The sequence below is a fragment of the Gracilinanus agilis genome, chromosome 6 (assembly GCF_016433145.1).
Source record: "Gracilinanus agilis isolate LMUSP501 chromosome 6, AgileGrace, whole genome shotgun sequence".
NCBI lineage: Eukaryota > Metazoa > Chordata > Mammalia > Didelphimorphia > Didelphidae > Gracilinanus > Gracilinanus agilis.
Window position 1 is genome coordinate 143,348,989 of NC_058135.1, and position 15,559 is coordinate 143,364,547.

Here is a 15,559-nt window from a genome sequence, read left to right on the forward strand (position 1 = left end):
ATCAGGCAAAACCATCATTTACTCTGGCCATGAAGACCCAGACCACGCCCACACCCAGGGAGTAGCGCTACTCATGACACAGGAAGCTAAAAAGGCACTGAAAAGTTGGGAACCAATCTCGTCAAGGCTTATGTCAGCAAGGTTTAATTCAAAGGCAAGGAAGATCACCATCATCTAATACTACGCACCCACCAACGTGGCAGAGGAAGGGAAAAAAAGAAGATTTTTACAACTCCCTACAGGCACTACTTGAAGGCGCACCAAGAAGAGACCAGAAGATCATCATGGGAGACTTGAATGCAAAGGTAGGAGAAGATAACACAGGAAAGGAACTCATCATGGGAAGGCATGGAGTTGGCACCTGTAACAAAAATGGAGAACTCTACAGATTTTTGCACCTTCAACAATCTTGTTATTGGGGGGTACTATATTCCCACACAAGAAAATTCATAAGTCAACCTGGACTTCACCTGATGGAAGGACGCAAAATCAGATAGATCACATCACAGTTTCCCACAAGTGGAGAAGAAGCCTTCTAGATGTTAGGGCAAGACGTGGTGCAGATGTGGCCTGGGACCATCAACTCCTGGTGCCAACTTTTAGAACTAAGTTGAAATCATTAAATGACCATTCAGGCAGATTACACCACAAGTTCAACGTACAAGACCTAAAGACCAGAAAGAAGAAAGAAGCATTCAGTTGCGAAATCAAAAACAGGTTCGCGGCCTTGACAGGACTCATGGGAGTGGCAGTTGAAGACCACTGGACCAAACTCCAGCAGACCTGGAAGACCACCTGTGCAGAAGTCCTGAGAAAGAGAGAGAAAAAGCGCAAGGAATGGTTAACACCGGAGACATGGGCCAAGATACCGCAGAGAAGAGATTTGAAACAGAAGATCAGCCAGTGCCAAGATCAACAGGAGAAAGAAGAATTTTGAGCACAGTACTGGGAAATTAACCGTCAGGTCAAGAAGTGTGTAAGATATGACAAGAGGCGGTTCATTTACGATATGACCGAAGAAGCAGAAACAGCAGCTGGGCAGGGGAACATGAAGAGGCTATACGAAATAACAAGAATTCTATTGGGAAAGAATTACAACCTTAGCAAGCCAGTGAAGGATAAGACTGGCAAGACAATAACAAGTGATGCAGGGCAGAGAGCCTGATGGGCAGAGCATTTCGAGGAGATTCTGAATCGACCACCCCCACCAACTGTTCTGGACATACCGCCAGCCACTGAACTACTTCAGGTGAATACGGGCCCACCTACCAAAGCTGAGATCATCAAAGCCATCAAGACCATGAAAAACGGCAAGGCTGCAGGTCCAGATGGCATTCCCCCTGAGGCACTCAAGGCAGATCCAGAAATGTCAGCGGAGATGCTACAGCCCCTCCTGCAGAAGATCTGGGAACAGGAACAAGTCCCAACAGACTGGAAGCTAGGCTACCTGGTGAAGCTACCCAAGAAAGGTGACCTATCCCAATGCAGCAATTGGCGAGGAATCATGCTTTTATCCGCTCCCAGCAAAATCCTGACTAGAGTAATCCTAGAAAGACTGAAGGAGGCCTTGGACAAGAAACTGAGAAGAGAACAAGCAGGGTTTCGTCAGCACAGTTCGTGCACTGACCACATTGTTACCTTACGAATCATCATCGAACAGTCCATCGAATGGCAGTCCCCCCTCTACATGACTTTCATGGATTTCAAGAAGGCATTTGACAGCGTGGACAGGAACATCATCTGGAGATTGATGCAGCACTACAGGATTCCCCTGAAGCTTGTCAACATTATTCAGAGACTATACGGAGACTCTACCTACCAGGTCATCCACAATGGGAAACTGATGGCTCCCCTCACAGTGAAGACCAGAGTGAAGCAAGGCTGCATGCTTTCACCCCTTATCTTCTTGATGGTCATAGATTGGATCATGAGAAGAACTACCAAGGACAACAACGTGGGCATCCAATGGACACTTACCAAGCAGCTAGAGGACCTTGACTTCGCGGATGATATCTGTTTCCTTTCTCACAAGCAGCAGGATGCGCAATCCAAACTTGCACGACTCTCTGAAGAAGCAGAGAAGACAGGTCTGAAGATGACCAAGAAGAAGACCAAAGTGATCACAGTCAACAGCAGAAAGGACCTGCCAATCCAATTACAGGGAGAAAACATCAAGGAGACGGACCACTTCACCTATTTGGGTAGCATAGTCAGTAAGGACTGCGGGGCAGATGAGGACATCAGAAGCCGAATCAACAAAGCCAGACATGCATTTAACACCTTGTGGTCTGTCTGGACCTCCAGAGCACTGTCCCTCGTCACTAAGCTCCGAATCTTCAACACCAACATAAAGGCCGTCCTCCTATATGGATCAGAAAGCTGGAGAGTGAGGAGCGCTAACACCAATAAGCTCCTGGTCTTTGTTAACAGATGCCTATGTCACATCTTGAACATCAGATGGCCTGAACTCTGGGAAAGAACAATTCAGTATCCCATCAGTCAGGACGTAAAGAAATGAAAGTGGAGATGGATAGGACATACACTACAAAAACTGGAGGACAACGTTGCCAGACAAGCACTGAGCTGGAATCCACCAGGGAGGAGGAAAGTCATAAGGCCAAAACAGACCTGGCGAAGATCTGCCGAAAATGAAACAAAGGCCGTAGGAATGACATGGGCCCAGCTGGGGGAAGTTGCCCAGAACCGAGTCCCTATGCGTGAGATGGTTGCGGCCCTATGCTCCTCTGGGAGCCAACAGGAATAACACACACACACACACACACACACACACACACACACACACACACACACACACTGGACATTAAAGAAGGAATAATAATTTAACTTATCTTGAAAAATGGAGGGAGGGAATGTTAAGCATTAGAACAAAAGTGAGCAAAGATAGGGGATACAAGAAATAGTTTGACTGAAGTAGCAACATTTCTGTGGTAGAGACTTGTAGGTCATTTGCTATATATTATAAAATAGATATTATAAATTAAAGGGGAAAAAGCAAAAAGTCATAAGGTGGAAAGTAATAGTAAAATACAGATTCTATTTAGTACAACAAATGTATGTAAATATTATGGTGATAAGAACACTTAAAATAGCATTTAAATCTTTTCCAGATGGAGCATAACTGAAAATGCTTTGAATGAAAGTCTTCCATTTTCAACATCTTAAAAAGAAATGTTAGCAAGATTATAAAATAAAAGTCTTAGGAGAAAATTATTTTAAAATCTAGTATATACTTACAAGGAACAAACTTATACATATTATTTTTGTACACCTAAAACTCTACAATGTCAAATAAAATTGAGCAAGCTATTAGGGATATTTACAGGTACTGTACAGATGGCATTCATATTCACTTTAAGTTCATTTACCTCTGTGGAATAACATTGTATTTGGAATTACTAAATGCCGTTGAAGAGACATCTATCTTTATTCCTTATAAATTCTGTGCATTTTCTATCATTTAGACTTCTATCAGGCCAAACAATATCATTATTTTCTTGCTTTCTTTATATATATATATTTCTAGATGTTTATGTTCAACACATTATACTTTACTCCTCTTTATGGGGTTCTATGACATACCCATATTGTTTCTTTTGTTGTTACTAATACACAACATGCCAATCCTATTTCCTTGGCATTTCACAATCCGGTCAAGATGATTGGAATGCATTCCGTTTAAACTTTGCCTCTTAGAATTTGGTTTCCTTCTAAGATTAACTTAAATTCTATCTCCTACATGAGATCTTTCAGTTTCTTCCATAGATGCTAGTGTTTTCTCTTCCAAGGAACTTATAGTACATTGTAGTCATTCCATTGTTTATTTATTTACATTTATTCAATTCTTTGCCCTTTTATGTACTTTTATGTTTAAAGAGGACCAGCCAATAAATCAGCAAACATTAAATGCTTGCTATAATTAAGGCATGGTTTTAAGCTCTGTGAAAACAAAGAAAAAAACATTATTAGTCATCACCATCCTGAACTTATCTTCTGATGTATGAGACATTATGCACATAAATCAGTGCATACAAGATAAATTCCCATATATTCATGCATAACACATATGCAGATGCAGATAACATACATATGTAAATACACATGCATATACACATGTATGTATATATATATATGTATGTATGCGTGCATGCATACATGTCTGTAAAGTAGATAGAAGGCAACCTTCCAGGAGAAAGCACTATTTAGTACACTATTTAGGAGAAAGACCATTTAGTACAACTTTCTATTAAAATTGAGAAGAAAAGTGTGGCCAGACAAATGAAGGGATCCATATATCACCATATACATAAGTAATAAGCATTGAAGATAGAATTTGAACCTATGTCATCTAATTCAAGATGTATGGTTTCTGAACTCTTTAGATTACAAATTCATCAAGGATAGAACCTGTCTTATTTTTGGTACTTAAATTCCTGGCACTTCACACAGTGTCTAGCATATAGTAAGCATTTAATGAATGTTATTGAGTGACTGATTAATTCTTTTCTAGAATTCTCTCTATCTCATTCTAATCTTATAACCTGATCTCTAATATCCTTGAAATATAATGGAATTGCCTTCATCTGTTCTTTGGCAACCTTTGCTGTTTTACTTTGGAAATGTTGTTCTTATTTCCCATCACAATCTCTTATTCTCTTCATGCTAATATCCTCACCACTCTTACCTTTCAACCTGTATTAATAAATTATTTTTTTTCTGAACATGTTCCTCAGCTTCAGTGACTAGCCTTCTATTTGCTGTTAGGTTTGTTCAATGCATTTCATGCCTAATCAGCCTTTACTCGTTCTCTCCCTTAACTTGTCCAATCTGGCTGCCAACATATTGCTTCATGGAAATTGCCTCCATTAAAGTTTATATTTGACAAAGCTAATGGTATCCTTATCTGCTGAACTTTGCTTTATATATATATGATACTGTCCTACTTTAATTTTCATTCTGTTCCCTCTAACTTCCATTGATAAAGGTTGACAAAGGATCTTTATTAACAAGGCTATTTCTCATCTTTTGCTTTTGCAAAGGCATCTCTTTAGATTCCTATCTCTTTTATTTATCTACTTCACTATCTCAATGGTCTGCTAGATGGTTCACATTATAAGATTAATGCACGTTAAATATGGAAGACCTGAGGTAAAATTTCATCTCAATACTTACTACCTGTGTGATACTGCTGAAATCATTTATCCTTTCAATGTCAGTATCTTCATTTATGAAATGAGGATAATATTATAATTGCACTCATATTATTACACTCATAATTGATATAATGATCAAATTATATTAGATAGAGGAGTTTGAAAACCTTAAAATGTATAAAAAAGCTTATTGAAATTATTAATCCTATTGCTTCTTACAGTAATAGTTGAAATATCCTAATGGTTAGAATAATGAGAGATTTGATGAGTTATTATTGTAGCTTACAGAATCACCTTTAGGTCTCAAAAGTTTAATTAGTACCTTTATATTTGAATGTGAGTAATATACACTCTTAAGTTCTTCACTAACATATTCCTCACCTTAGCATGGAAGCATCCTTGGAATTTTGGAAGGTATGGTAGCAGAACTCAAATTCTCCAGTTTTATACAAGCTGGAAAGTTTTTGAATATGCAACTTGGTATTATCATGTCTAATGTATAAGGAGTAGCCTAGCAAAATGCAGAAGGCATTATAAAATGAAGTTCTGTATATCAGAATTCCTAATTTTCTTCACTGACAAGCTAAAATGCTACCTTTCATATGAGACTTTTCCTGATGCCACAGATGCTAGTGCCTATCCGCACCCCAAAATCACATCGTATCTCTATTATTTATATTAAGTATGTAGTTTACTTATAAATCTATTTGTGATCTTCCCAAACTATCCTTTAAGCTACTTAATGGCAGGAATTCTTTTCACTTTTCTTCTTCTATCTCTGGTACTTGTTTATAATAATCACTCTATAAAGGTTTATTGATTGATTAAACAGGTTTTAAATAATTTTGAAAACAGTAATTCACTAAGACAGTATATCAAGTAAGAGATGTTGATTTTTGAATGACTGAAAGAGTTCCCACTAAGCCCAATTTCAATTTTGGATCTTTGAACATATCCATTTTTGACTATCTTTAATTATCCTCAACCAGAAATGAATTGCCCTGGGTGTATTGATTTGAAATGAAGAAGAAAAAAAATACATATTCTAACTTTGGTTTTGAACAACAAGCTTGAAAACCCTACCAATCAAATAGAAAATATTGTTAGATACATGGAATTGCAGGTTGGCAACTTTTTTTAAGGGTTATTGAGTAATCAACAGTGGGAGACTTCATAAGGAAAACTTGTTTTTGAAAAGTACATCCTCAAACAGTAATGTCCTTAAAGGTAATGTTCAGGATCCTTAAATTCTTAAAAAAATCTTACTTGTGTAATTTAAAGTTGAAGAGGAGCATTCTACTAAATGCTATAAGGTCACAAAAGAAACATATATTAATGATATAGTTCATAATCTTTGGTTTCTTTAATAATGATGTTGTTCTATAGCTTATCTCTTTTGATAATGTTTGAAATCATTATCACAACTAATGTTTTTTTAAATCACCTGGGAAATATTAAATTTTTCTTCTGACACTACTTTTCATCCCTCTCACTTTCTCTCTGTCAATATCCATATACATATATAAACACATTTACAAACCTACACATGAGTAATATATGGATGTATGTATTTTAAAAGTATATTTTTACAATGTATGTCTTCTAAGCTGTTCATTCTAGGCCCATTTTCCTCACTGTCTTAAATCTTTAACCACTTATATTATTATGTCTCTATATTAGAAGTTTTTAACTTGGGATAAATGATATTCAAAATAATAAGACTATTTCAATGTAAATGATTGCATTCCTAACCCTATGCATTTTATGCATTTAAGAAAATACAGTTTAAAAATTTGGAGGAGTTCAGAATATGCCTGACCAGGCTGATTAAGGGATCATTGATGTAAAAAGGAGTAAGAATATTTGTCCTTGATAGTATTTTTTTGTTTCATCTTTGCTGCATGACCAATGTGAAAGATTCTTGTGCCATATATACACACACATGTATGTATCAGTGTGTACATGTGTATGTGTGCTTGACATTTTTAAGCACTAGACTTGTCTTGCACTAATGTATAAAACTAGTTCACATTTGCGTTTCTTTAATTAAATATTTATCTTTCTTGTATTTCCCTTAATTAAAGTACTTGCTCATTTAATAACCTACTCAACTCTGGTATATTTTGGATGAAAAAAAAACAGTTTTGTTTTATTGTAAGTACATGAATTTTCATTGTTCATTCAGATTATCTTTTCAGAACATGATCGTAGATGCATTCCTATATTTTTTTTGCAACATCATATTCTAATCTTTTCTTTCATTTTTTAGCAATAGTAATTTTCAAATGTTTTCTCTATTTATGTTGGTACAATTTTAAATAATTGGTTTCTGACGTTTTGAGATCCATGTTCTCTTATCTCTCATCTTCTCCAAGAAGGCAGGAAATATGATATAGGTTGTATATGTGTTATTATACAATACATAATTCCATGTACATAATGTTTTAAAAACATGACATCTATTGCCTCTACTTGAGAAAAAACTAATTCTGTTCCAGATTTTAAATGCCTTTTTTGTAGATAGAATATTGTGGGACTATGGCTTTTAATCCACTTTACTATTTATTCTCTATTTTTTCTTTCTATGAGTGAGTTAATCTCATTCACATTCACAGTTATTAGCTTCCTTAATTACATCTTATTTTTATCCTATTTATTCATCTCTTCCTTTCCTTTCAGTATTTCCCTGATCATAAATATTTTTATTTCTGATTACTGTTTCCCTGAGTTCCCTGAAACCTCCCATTTGTCTATCCCATTCTTTTTTTTTAATTCCTTCTTTCTTCCATATATTATAAGATAGATTTCTATAGCTAGCCAAGTTCATACAGGTACTTGCACTTTCTGTCAATTCTAATGAGAGTAAGGTTCAAACACTGGCTACCAACCTGTATCTTTTTCTTTGACTACATTGATTCTTAAGCATGCCTCCTCATGTGAGATAATTTACCCTCAATTTTATCTATTTTTTCTTCTCCAAGTATATATCTCTTTATAAACTCTTGATTATGTTTTGCTTTCATTTTGGGATATCACCTTATCTTATTCAACTTATTCCATGTTCTCTATGTATTTCCTACTCATTATCCTAACAGTGATAAAGTTCTAGTATCTTAAGTGATTTAAGAAGCTCAAAGCAAAACACCAGCCCAGAGATAGGTAGGAAGGCAAAGAAGTTGACTCCACTCTCTGCCCTCACCTTTAAAACCCTGCCACTCCTCTTCCTTCTCCTTGGCAAATCACTTTCAAGCATTGTATTGTCTGACCTGTGGAGGCATTACACTAGGCTATCAGGCCCTCAAATCATCAGAAATGACACTATTTGAAGTCATGTATTACCTTTTTAGGAATCTCTTTTCTTCAGCGAATTTTTGCTGAAAGTCATTGAATTTTCCTATCATTCATTTACTTTTCTAATTTTTCTTATGAGTTTCTTCTTTTTTATCCTTTTCTAGTTCTCTTCTCAGAGTTCAGCATGGCATCCTTTCATATTAGCCTTTGAGTGTTTACACATTTCCATTCTGGCATTGTCATCTGGGCTTACATTTTCGTCTTTCCTTTTACTGAAATAGCTTTCTGGGGTCAGACTTTTTTTTAGTCTAGTTCTCATGTTGCAGGGAAGAAGCAGTGGCTTTTTCATGATTTTACCTATATGCTGAGCCTCAGTTCCATCCTTGGAGTAGTGGGAATACTGTGGCTGGCCTCTCCAAGGTGCCATTTAGCTGCATTTCATTTCTTAGCCACCAGTTTCCGCAGATGTTGAAAGTACCAGGGTTTTTCTTTCCGTTGAGGGTTTCCCTGAGAGTGCCTGAAGTGGGGCAGTAGTCAAACTTCTCAATGTGTATTTGCACTGTGCCATACCTCAAGTTTTGTCTTGCATTTCTCAGAACTGAATAACTAGTGTAAGGTACTTAAATTGGATTTTATTGACAGTTATTGATCTTTGGCAATACTCTTGGTTTAACATTGGTATTTTAAAGTATATACATTACATTTTGTTGAAACAAAAGCTTGGACTTTCTCAGTGTTGGGGTTCTGTAGCATATTTCAGTGAAAACTTTTTCTTCTGTTTTCAATAACCAAGATTATTATTATCAATAATTTGGCATTTATACTTGCTAAATTAATATCATCCTGGATCATTAAATCATTTGTTGTCCTTTCTTCAAGTTCAAACCCTTGACAAATATAGAACTGAAATGTTACTTTTTTCTAATCTTTTTAATTTAAAGATTTTTTCTAGTTAAATTTTCTTCCATTTCTTTACTTTTTAAAGTTGCAAACTTCCCTTCTTTTTTTTTTTTTAGAAACTCCCCTGCTTTGGAGAAATTTGAGATTTCCTCATGCTTGGAATATTCCAATCCCTACAGCTTCCTCTTTAGACTGGTATGTCCTTCCCAAGAATAAATATCCATTTTAGGAAGTACTCATGCCAGATAATTTCAAACCTGAATCAGTCCAATACTCTCTGTTGCCCTCCCCAGTTCACTTCCTTTTTATATCTTGTTGTCATATATAAGAGGTTAGGATGCTCAAGGAAAGATTTTTTGTTATATTTTTATTCCTAAATTACACCATAGTTTGTGGCAAATAAGTACTTAAAAACATTTTATCCATCAATATCAATCTATGTACTTATGTATCTATGAATTTTATGTCAAATGTTTCACTCTCAGTTTTCTTTGAATTCACATGTATTCTTCAAAATAATTATTTTAGGCCTTTGTATAACCTGAGGCCTTTTCTTGAAGCCATTGCTATAGTTTTCTCATAAACAACCTACTAAGAATGAATGAGTCCAACCCCCTTTTCATGGGGAGGGGAAGGGAAAGAGTTTTAGAAAAGTGTTGGATAAATCCCCATTTTGTGTTATATCAAGGAGGAGCGGCAAACAGATGGATTTATAGTTCTTGTTCACTCAGCTTTACAACCCTTCTTTTTATTTAGTCCTAAAATGTTGAATATTCCACACACAGATATCTAAAATAGAATGTGATAATGCCACTTCAATGATGAGGGGCAAGAAAAAGATGGGCCAAATCATTGTCCAGAAGTGACAGATAAATGTCACAACAGCCAAAACCATAAGCCAGGGTTTCATGATTTTTTTTTTTTTTTTTACATTTTGTGTCACAGAAACCTTTGAAATCTGTTGAAGCCTTTGGTCTCCTTTTTCAGAATGCTGAAAAATGACTGAAAATTATAAAATTCAGTTAAAGGTTAGAGAATATAAAGGTGATTTTTTCCCCAGCCAAGGTCACATATCCTCTGAGATCTCTCCATGGAAACCTTAATAGTGTCCAGGGAGCCAGAATTAAGAAACTCAACTCTAATAGGAATCTTGTTAAAGTTTGCTGGAATGGATCCCAAACATACTGGAAGTAGTACATATAGTTAAAGTATTTGCTTTTAGTTCAGGCTATAATGTGTTTGGAATTATTTAATGCTTCACTTTTTCTTTTGCAATTTGTGTTATTTTATATCTTATATATATTTTTGTGTTATTTTGAAGGGATGCTGCACAGTCTCATGTCATCACTCTACTAGTAATATCCATTTAAACAATATTTAAAACCAATAGATATTAACCTTTTTGATTGATCAATAATCATTTCATGCTATATTTCATACATTCATATAAAGTATAAAAAGTTACACTTATATATATAGTTAAAAGAATTTTTTTGCAGATTGATATTTGGATCTAATTGCTATGTTTCCATTAACCCTGGCCTTGGTTTACAATCGGATATAAGCTGCTGTGATGTCCATGGACTCTGTTTATCTTATGTTGGTAGCATAGAAAAGCATATATACTTGAAATGAAATTATGAATTCCTTTCAAATCCCTTATCTAAGAATTATAAAAGTAGAGAAGCTGAAGATCCTTTATTTTACATAAAAATAACTCATTATTTCACAAATGTCATTGATCTGAAGAATTTTAAAAGGAAGTAAGGAAATACAACTTTTCATGGAGTTTCTTAATAATGTTGGTGTTAAACTACACAGAAAGACATAAAATATAAGACATTGACAGTAAAGTATGGATATATATGTTAAATATTATGTATCTATACATACATATATATCATAGGTACAAATATATACATAGGATATGTTAAAAGGTATGTGTATATATGTATGTATATCTATATTTATAGATGCACACTTATCTATATAGATATATGAATCCTTGTTAATTGTTACCAATAATCTTTTTTTGTTCACTCAATAGTTCTAGCATGGTCCTTTGACCATCAAATTCTTCCATTTGGTAAGCAATGTGGCCTTTGAATTTGGCCATTTTCTGCTCTGGTATTCCTGATTACAGAGATATATTTTCTTGAATTTGGCCTAGAGTTAGGTGAGTATAATTTTTTTCTCAGTTATCTCTATCCTGTTTTATCATATCACCATCAAGCCTGAACAAAAGAGTCTCATCAGCAGCATGTACTGATGTATTTAGTCACAGCTATAATTTGTATACTCATAACTATCCCATCTGTAAATTTGGACTACACTTAGACTTTAGCTGGCCTGAAATGTTTTGAAGTGCCTCCAGATATGTTATTACAGGTAGAGAGCTGGAGGGCAGAAGGACAGATGGCAAGGCAATGAGAAACTTTTTATTGTCGCTGTTAAAGATTGATCTCATCAAAATATTACTTGACTATAAGAAACCATACAAAAGAAATCAATTATTATATTGGCAAGCAAATATTAAGTGAAAGATATAATGTAGGAATAGAGCTCCTTGGCTACTAAACTAAATTTCTGAAATGAAATTTCTAATACTATTACCAAACACAACCAAGATTATGACTAATGATAATACTTGATAGCACCTACTATGTGCCAAGCACTTTAAAAATACTATCTTATATTATCTTGACAAAAATCCTATGGAGGACAAGCTATGGTCATTTTAACTTACAGATGCAGAAACTGAGAAAGACAGAGATCAAGCAACTTGGTTAGTAAGTGACTAAGGCTGTCTGTCTTTGAATGTAAGTCTCCCTGACCCCAGACTTACACTTCTACCCACTCTACCTCCTAGCTCACTGAAGTAGCTATTTTATCTGTAAAATGTAATTTTATTTTGCATTCTAATAGATTAATTTGCTTCTTTCATTAAAATCTCACCTTTTGCCTCATTTACTGCAATCAATCTCTTGCCTCCCATCTATTCTCTCCAATACAATTTTCATTTACCTTACAAGGTGATTTTTGTAAAGTTGATATATGACCAGTAAACCTGTACCCCCACAAACTTCAGGAGCTTTTTATTATATCTAGGATAAAATAAAAAATCCTCTTTTTGGTCCTTAAAGTTGTTCATAATCTGGCCTTTTCCTACTTTTCCAGACTTTATTGCTTAGTCCTCTCTGCCAACTCTACTATGTAGTTATACTGGCCTCCTTGACGCTTGTCATACATGTGGTTTCATCTCCAGTCTTTGAGACTTTTCATTGGGGCCAGCATGCCTAGATAATATGGTGCCTTACCTCCACCTGTCAATTTTCTTCCCCCTTCAAGTTTTAGCTTAAATTCCACTCTCCTTGAGATTCATTATCTTCCAAAGCAACGGTAGGCAACCATTTTGGCCATGAGCGCCATAAACGCCTGTGAAAGGAGGAAGACAGAGGCAGAAGGCGCTGGAATATGGGGCGGGGGCTGAAGGGCTCCCTGGGGCACATCTTGGGACTCTGCCCGGACTGGCCCGTCAGGAGGTGGAGCCAGATATGGCTCAAGAGCCATATGTTGCTGACCCCTTTTCCAAAGGCTAAATTAACTTCTAATTAACTTGAACTGATGTATACATATTTCTTAAATATACCTAGTTATTTACATGTTGGCAAAGCTAGGTGGCACTATAGATATAGTGCTGGACCTGGAGTCTGGAAGACATCTTCCTGACTTGAATTCTTGTCTTAGATGCTTCCCAGCTTTGTGATCCTGTCTAAGTCACTTGCCTATCTGCCCAGTTTCTCATCTGTAAAATCACCTGCAAAAAGAAATGAAAAAATATTCCAGTATCTTTGCCAAGAAAACTTCAAATGGTGCCACAAAGTCAAATGTTACTGAAATGACTGAACAACTAAAATGTTCTCTCACCAACTCAAATGTATACTCCTTGCCATGCTGACTGTTTGTTTCTTTATTATTGTCTTCCTTTGTAACCTTAGAGTATAGAACAGTGCCTGGGCACATACTATATACTTAATTACTATGTAATTGAAGTGAAACAACAAGAACAACAACAACAAAAAGAGGCCAAACCCTTTGCACTTATTAATTAAATTTGCCATATAGTTCAAAAGGCTCAATATGTAAATATCTGTCACTATGAAAAGCTGCAAAAAATTTTTCGTCCAAGTCAGTCCTTATCTCCTATCTCTAATTCCTCTGGGATATAGACCGAACCAATAGTGGTATAGCTGAGTCAGAGAGAAAACATGGGGAGGCCGGAGGGCCGCCCTCGGAAGTCCCTCAGGGATATTCATGAACCCAGACTTTGATTTTGGCAGCTTGAAGCGGCCATTGCTGGAAGTGGGGTTGGCAGTCTCTCGGCTGCTGCGTCCAGGTGTGGACAGTGCACTATGACCCTGCGCACTGCTCTCCCAGAGCCTCAAGCTGCAGGTGCACTGGGCCTGACAATCGCTGCCCAGCAGCCTGGGCTGGGGCAGGCGCGGCGCCTCCCTGGATGCCTCCCTGCACATGTTCTACCTGGCGCTACATCCTGCTACTGAGCAGCAAGGAGATGAACTTAATCGTGTGTGGACAGGTATCTGCTTGTATCCCAGTGTTGGGACTGGCCAGACATTGGAAGAAAATACTATTCTACTTTCATTTTCCTGACTTGCTTCTCACTGAGAGAAATTCTTTTCTCAAACAGCTCAACAGAGCTCCCATTAATTGGGTGGCAGAGTATACTACTGGCATGGCGGACTGCATTGTGGTCAACTGCTGCTTCACTGCAAATGTTTTCAAAAATACTTTCGAGTCCCTGGCACCTCAATCCAGATGTCCTCTATCCTTCTTTGACTGTTGGCAGCTTTGACAGCACAGTGCCTTCAGATTCTCTAATTCCGGAAAGAAAGAAGTTTGAGGTTCTTTCAATCAACAGATATGAAAGGAAGAAAAATGGAACTCTAGCTTTGGAAACTTTACTTGAACTCCGTGGAAGATTCGATCTTCAGGAATGGGAAAAGGTTCATCTAATAATGGCCGGTGGTTATGATGAACAAGTCCTAGAAAATATAGAGTACTATTTAAAAATTCAGCCAACCAATTTAACCTGAGCTGCCATGTTACATTCCAGAAGTCGTTTTCAGACACAAAGAAAGTCTCTCTTCTCCATAATTGTACTTGTGTGCTTTACACACAAAGCAATGAACATTTTAGCATAGTTCCTCTGGAAGCCCCATATATGCAGTATCCTGTCATTGCAGTCAATTCAAGTGGACCTCTGGAATCTATTGTAGATAACATAAAAGGGTTTTTTATGTGAACCTGACCGAACACAACTTTCTAAAGCAGTAGAAAAATGTATTAGAAATCCTTCCTTAAAAACAACACTGGGGTTGGCAGGAAGATCCAGAGTAAAGGGAAAATGTTCATTAGAAGCTTTCACAAATTAGCTATACCAATACATAATTAAATTGACAGAATAAGTATACCCTTTTAAAAGCTTTTTCTGGAGGCAGCTAGGTGGTACAGAGATTTCAGGTGTTGAATTTGAAGACAGGCAGACATGAGTTTGAAACCTGCCTAGACACATATTAGCTATATGACCATGAGCAACTTATGTAACCTCTCCCTCAGTTTTGTAATTTTTTAAATAGGAATAATGATAGCACCTACCTCATAGATTTTTTGAGGATCAAATGAAATAACACCTATAAAGTACTTTGCAAATATGAAAATATATAAATGTTAACTATTATTACATTGACTAAACTAATGTACCTGATTTCCAGATTCACTTTTATACTTCCAAAAAAAGCACTCCAGAATTTACCTAGTAGAGAATGGATTCATCATATATTGAAAATCTGAAAAAAAATTCATAACAATTTAATTATATCTATAAAGGCACATTTCAGAGTTCATATGCATTTAAGTTAAACAAAGTCATGTGTGTTACAATTTAACTAGAGAATCTGTGGCTTTAATTTTCTTAAACTGTAATTAGACCAGTCAGTGAGATTAAATCTTGTCATAAAATATGAGCATACTAAGTTAGCATTTCTATATTAAAAATACTTGGTCAGCTCTACATCATTTGCCATACTTATGAAAAAATGTATTTACTTTTTTGAAAAGATTAATTATCACATTATAAACAGTGATATTTCTGTACATTGTTTTTGCTTGCCAAAAAG

At 36.0% G+C, this 15,559-nt stretch overlaps 1 pseudogene; it reads left to right on the forward strand.

The window, feature by feature from the left end:
* The first annotated feature begins 1,927 nt into the window (after positions 1-1,927).
* Positions 1,928-14,848, forward strand: LOC123252372 (annotated as a pseudogene).
* The last annotated feature ends 711 nt before the right edge of the window (positions 14,849-15,559 follow it).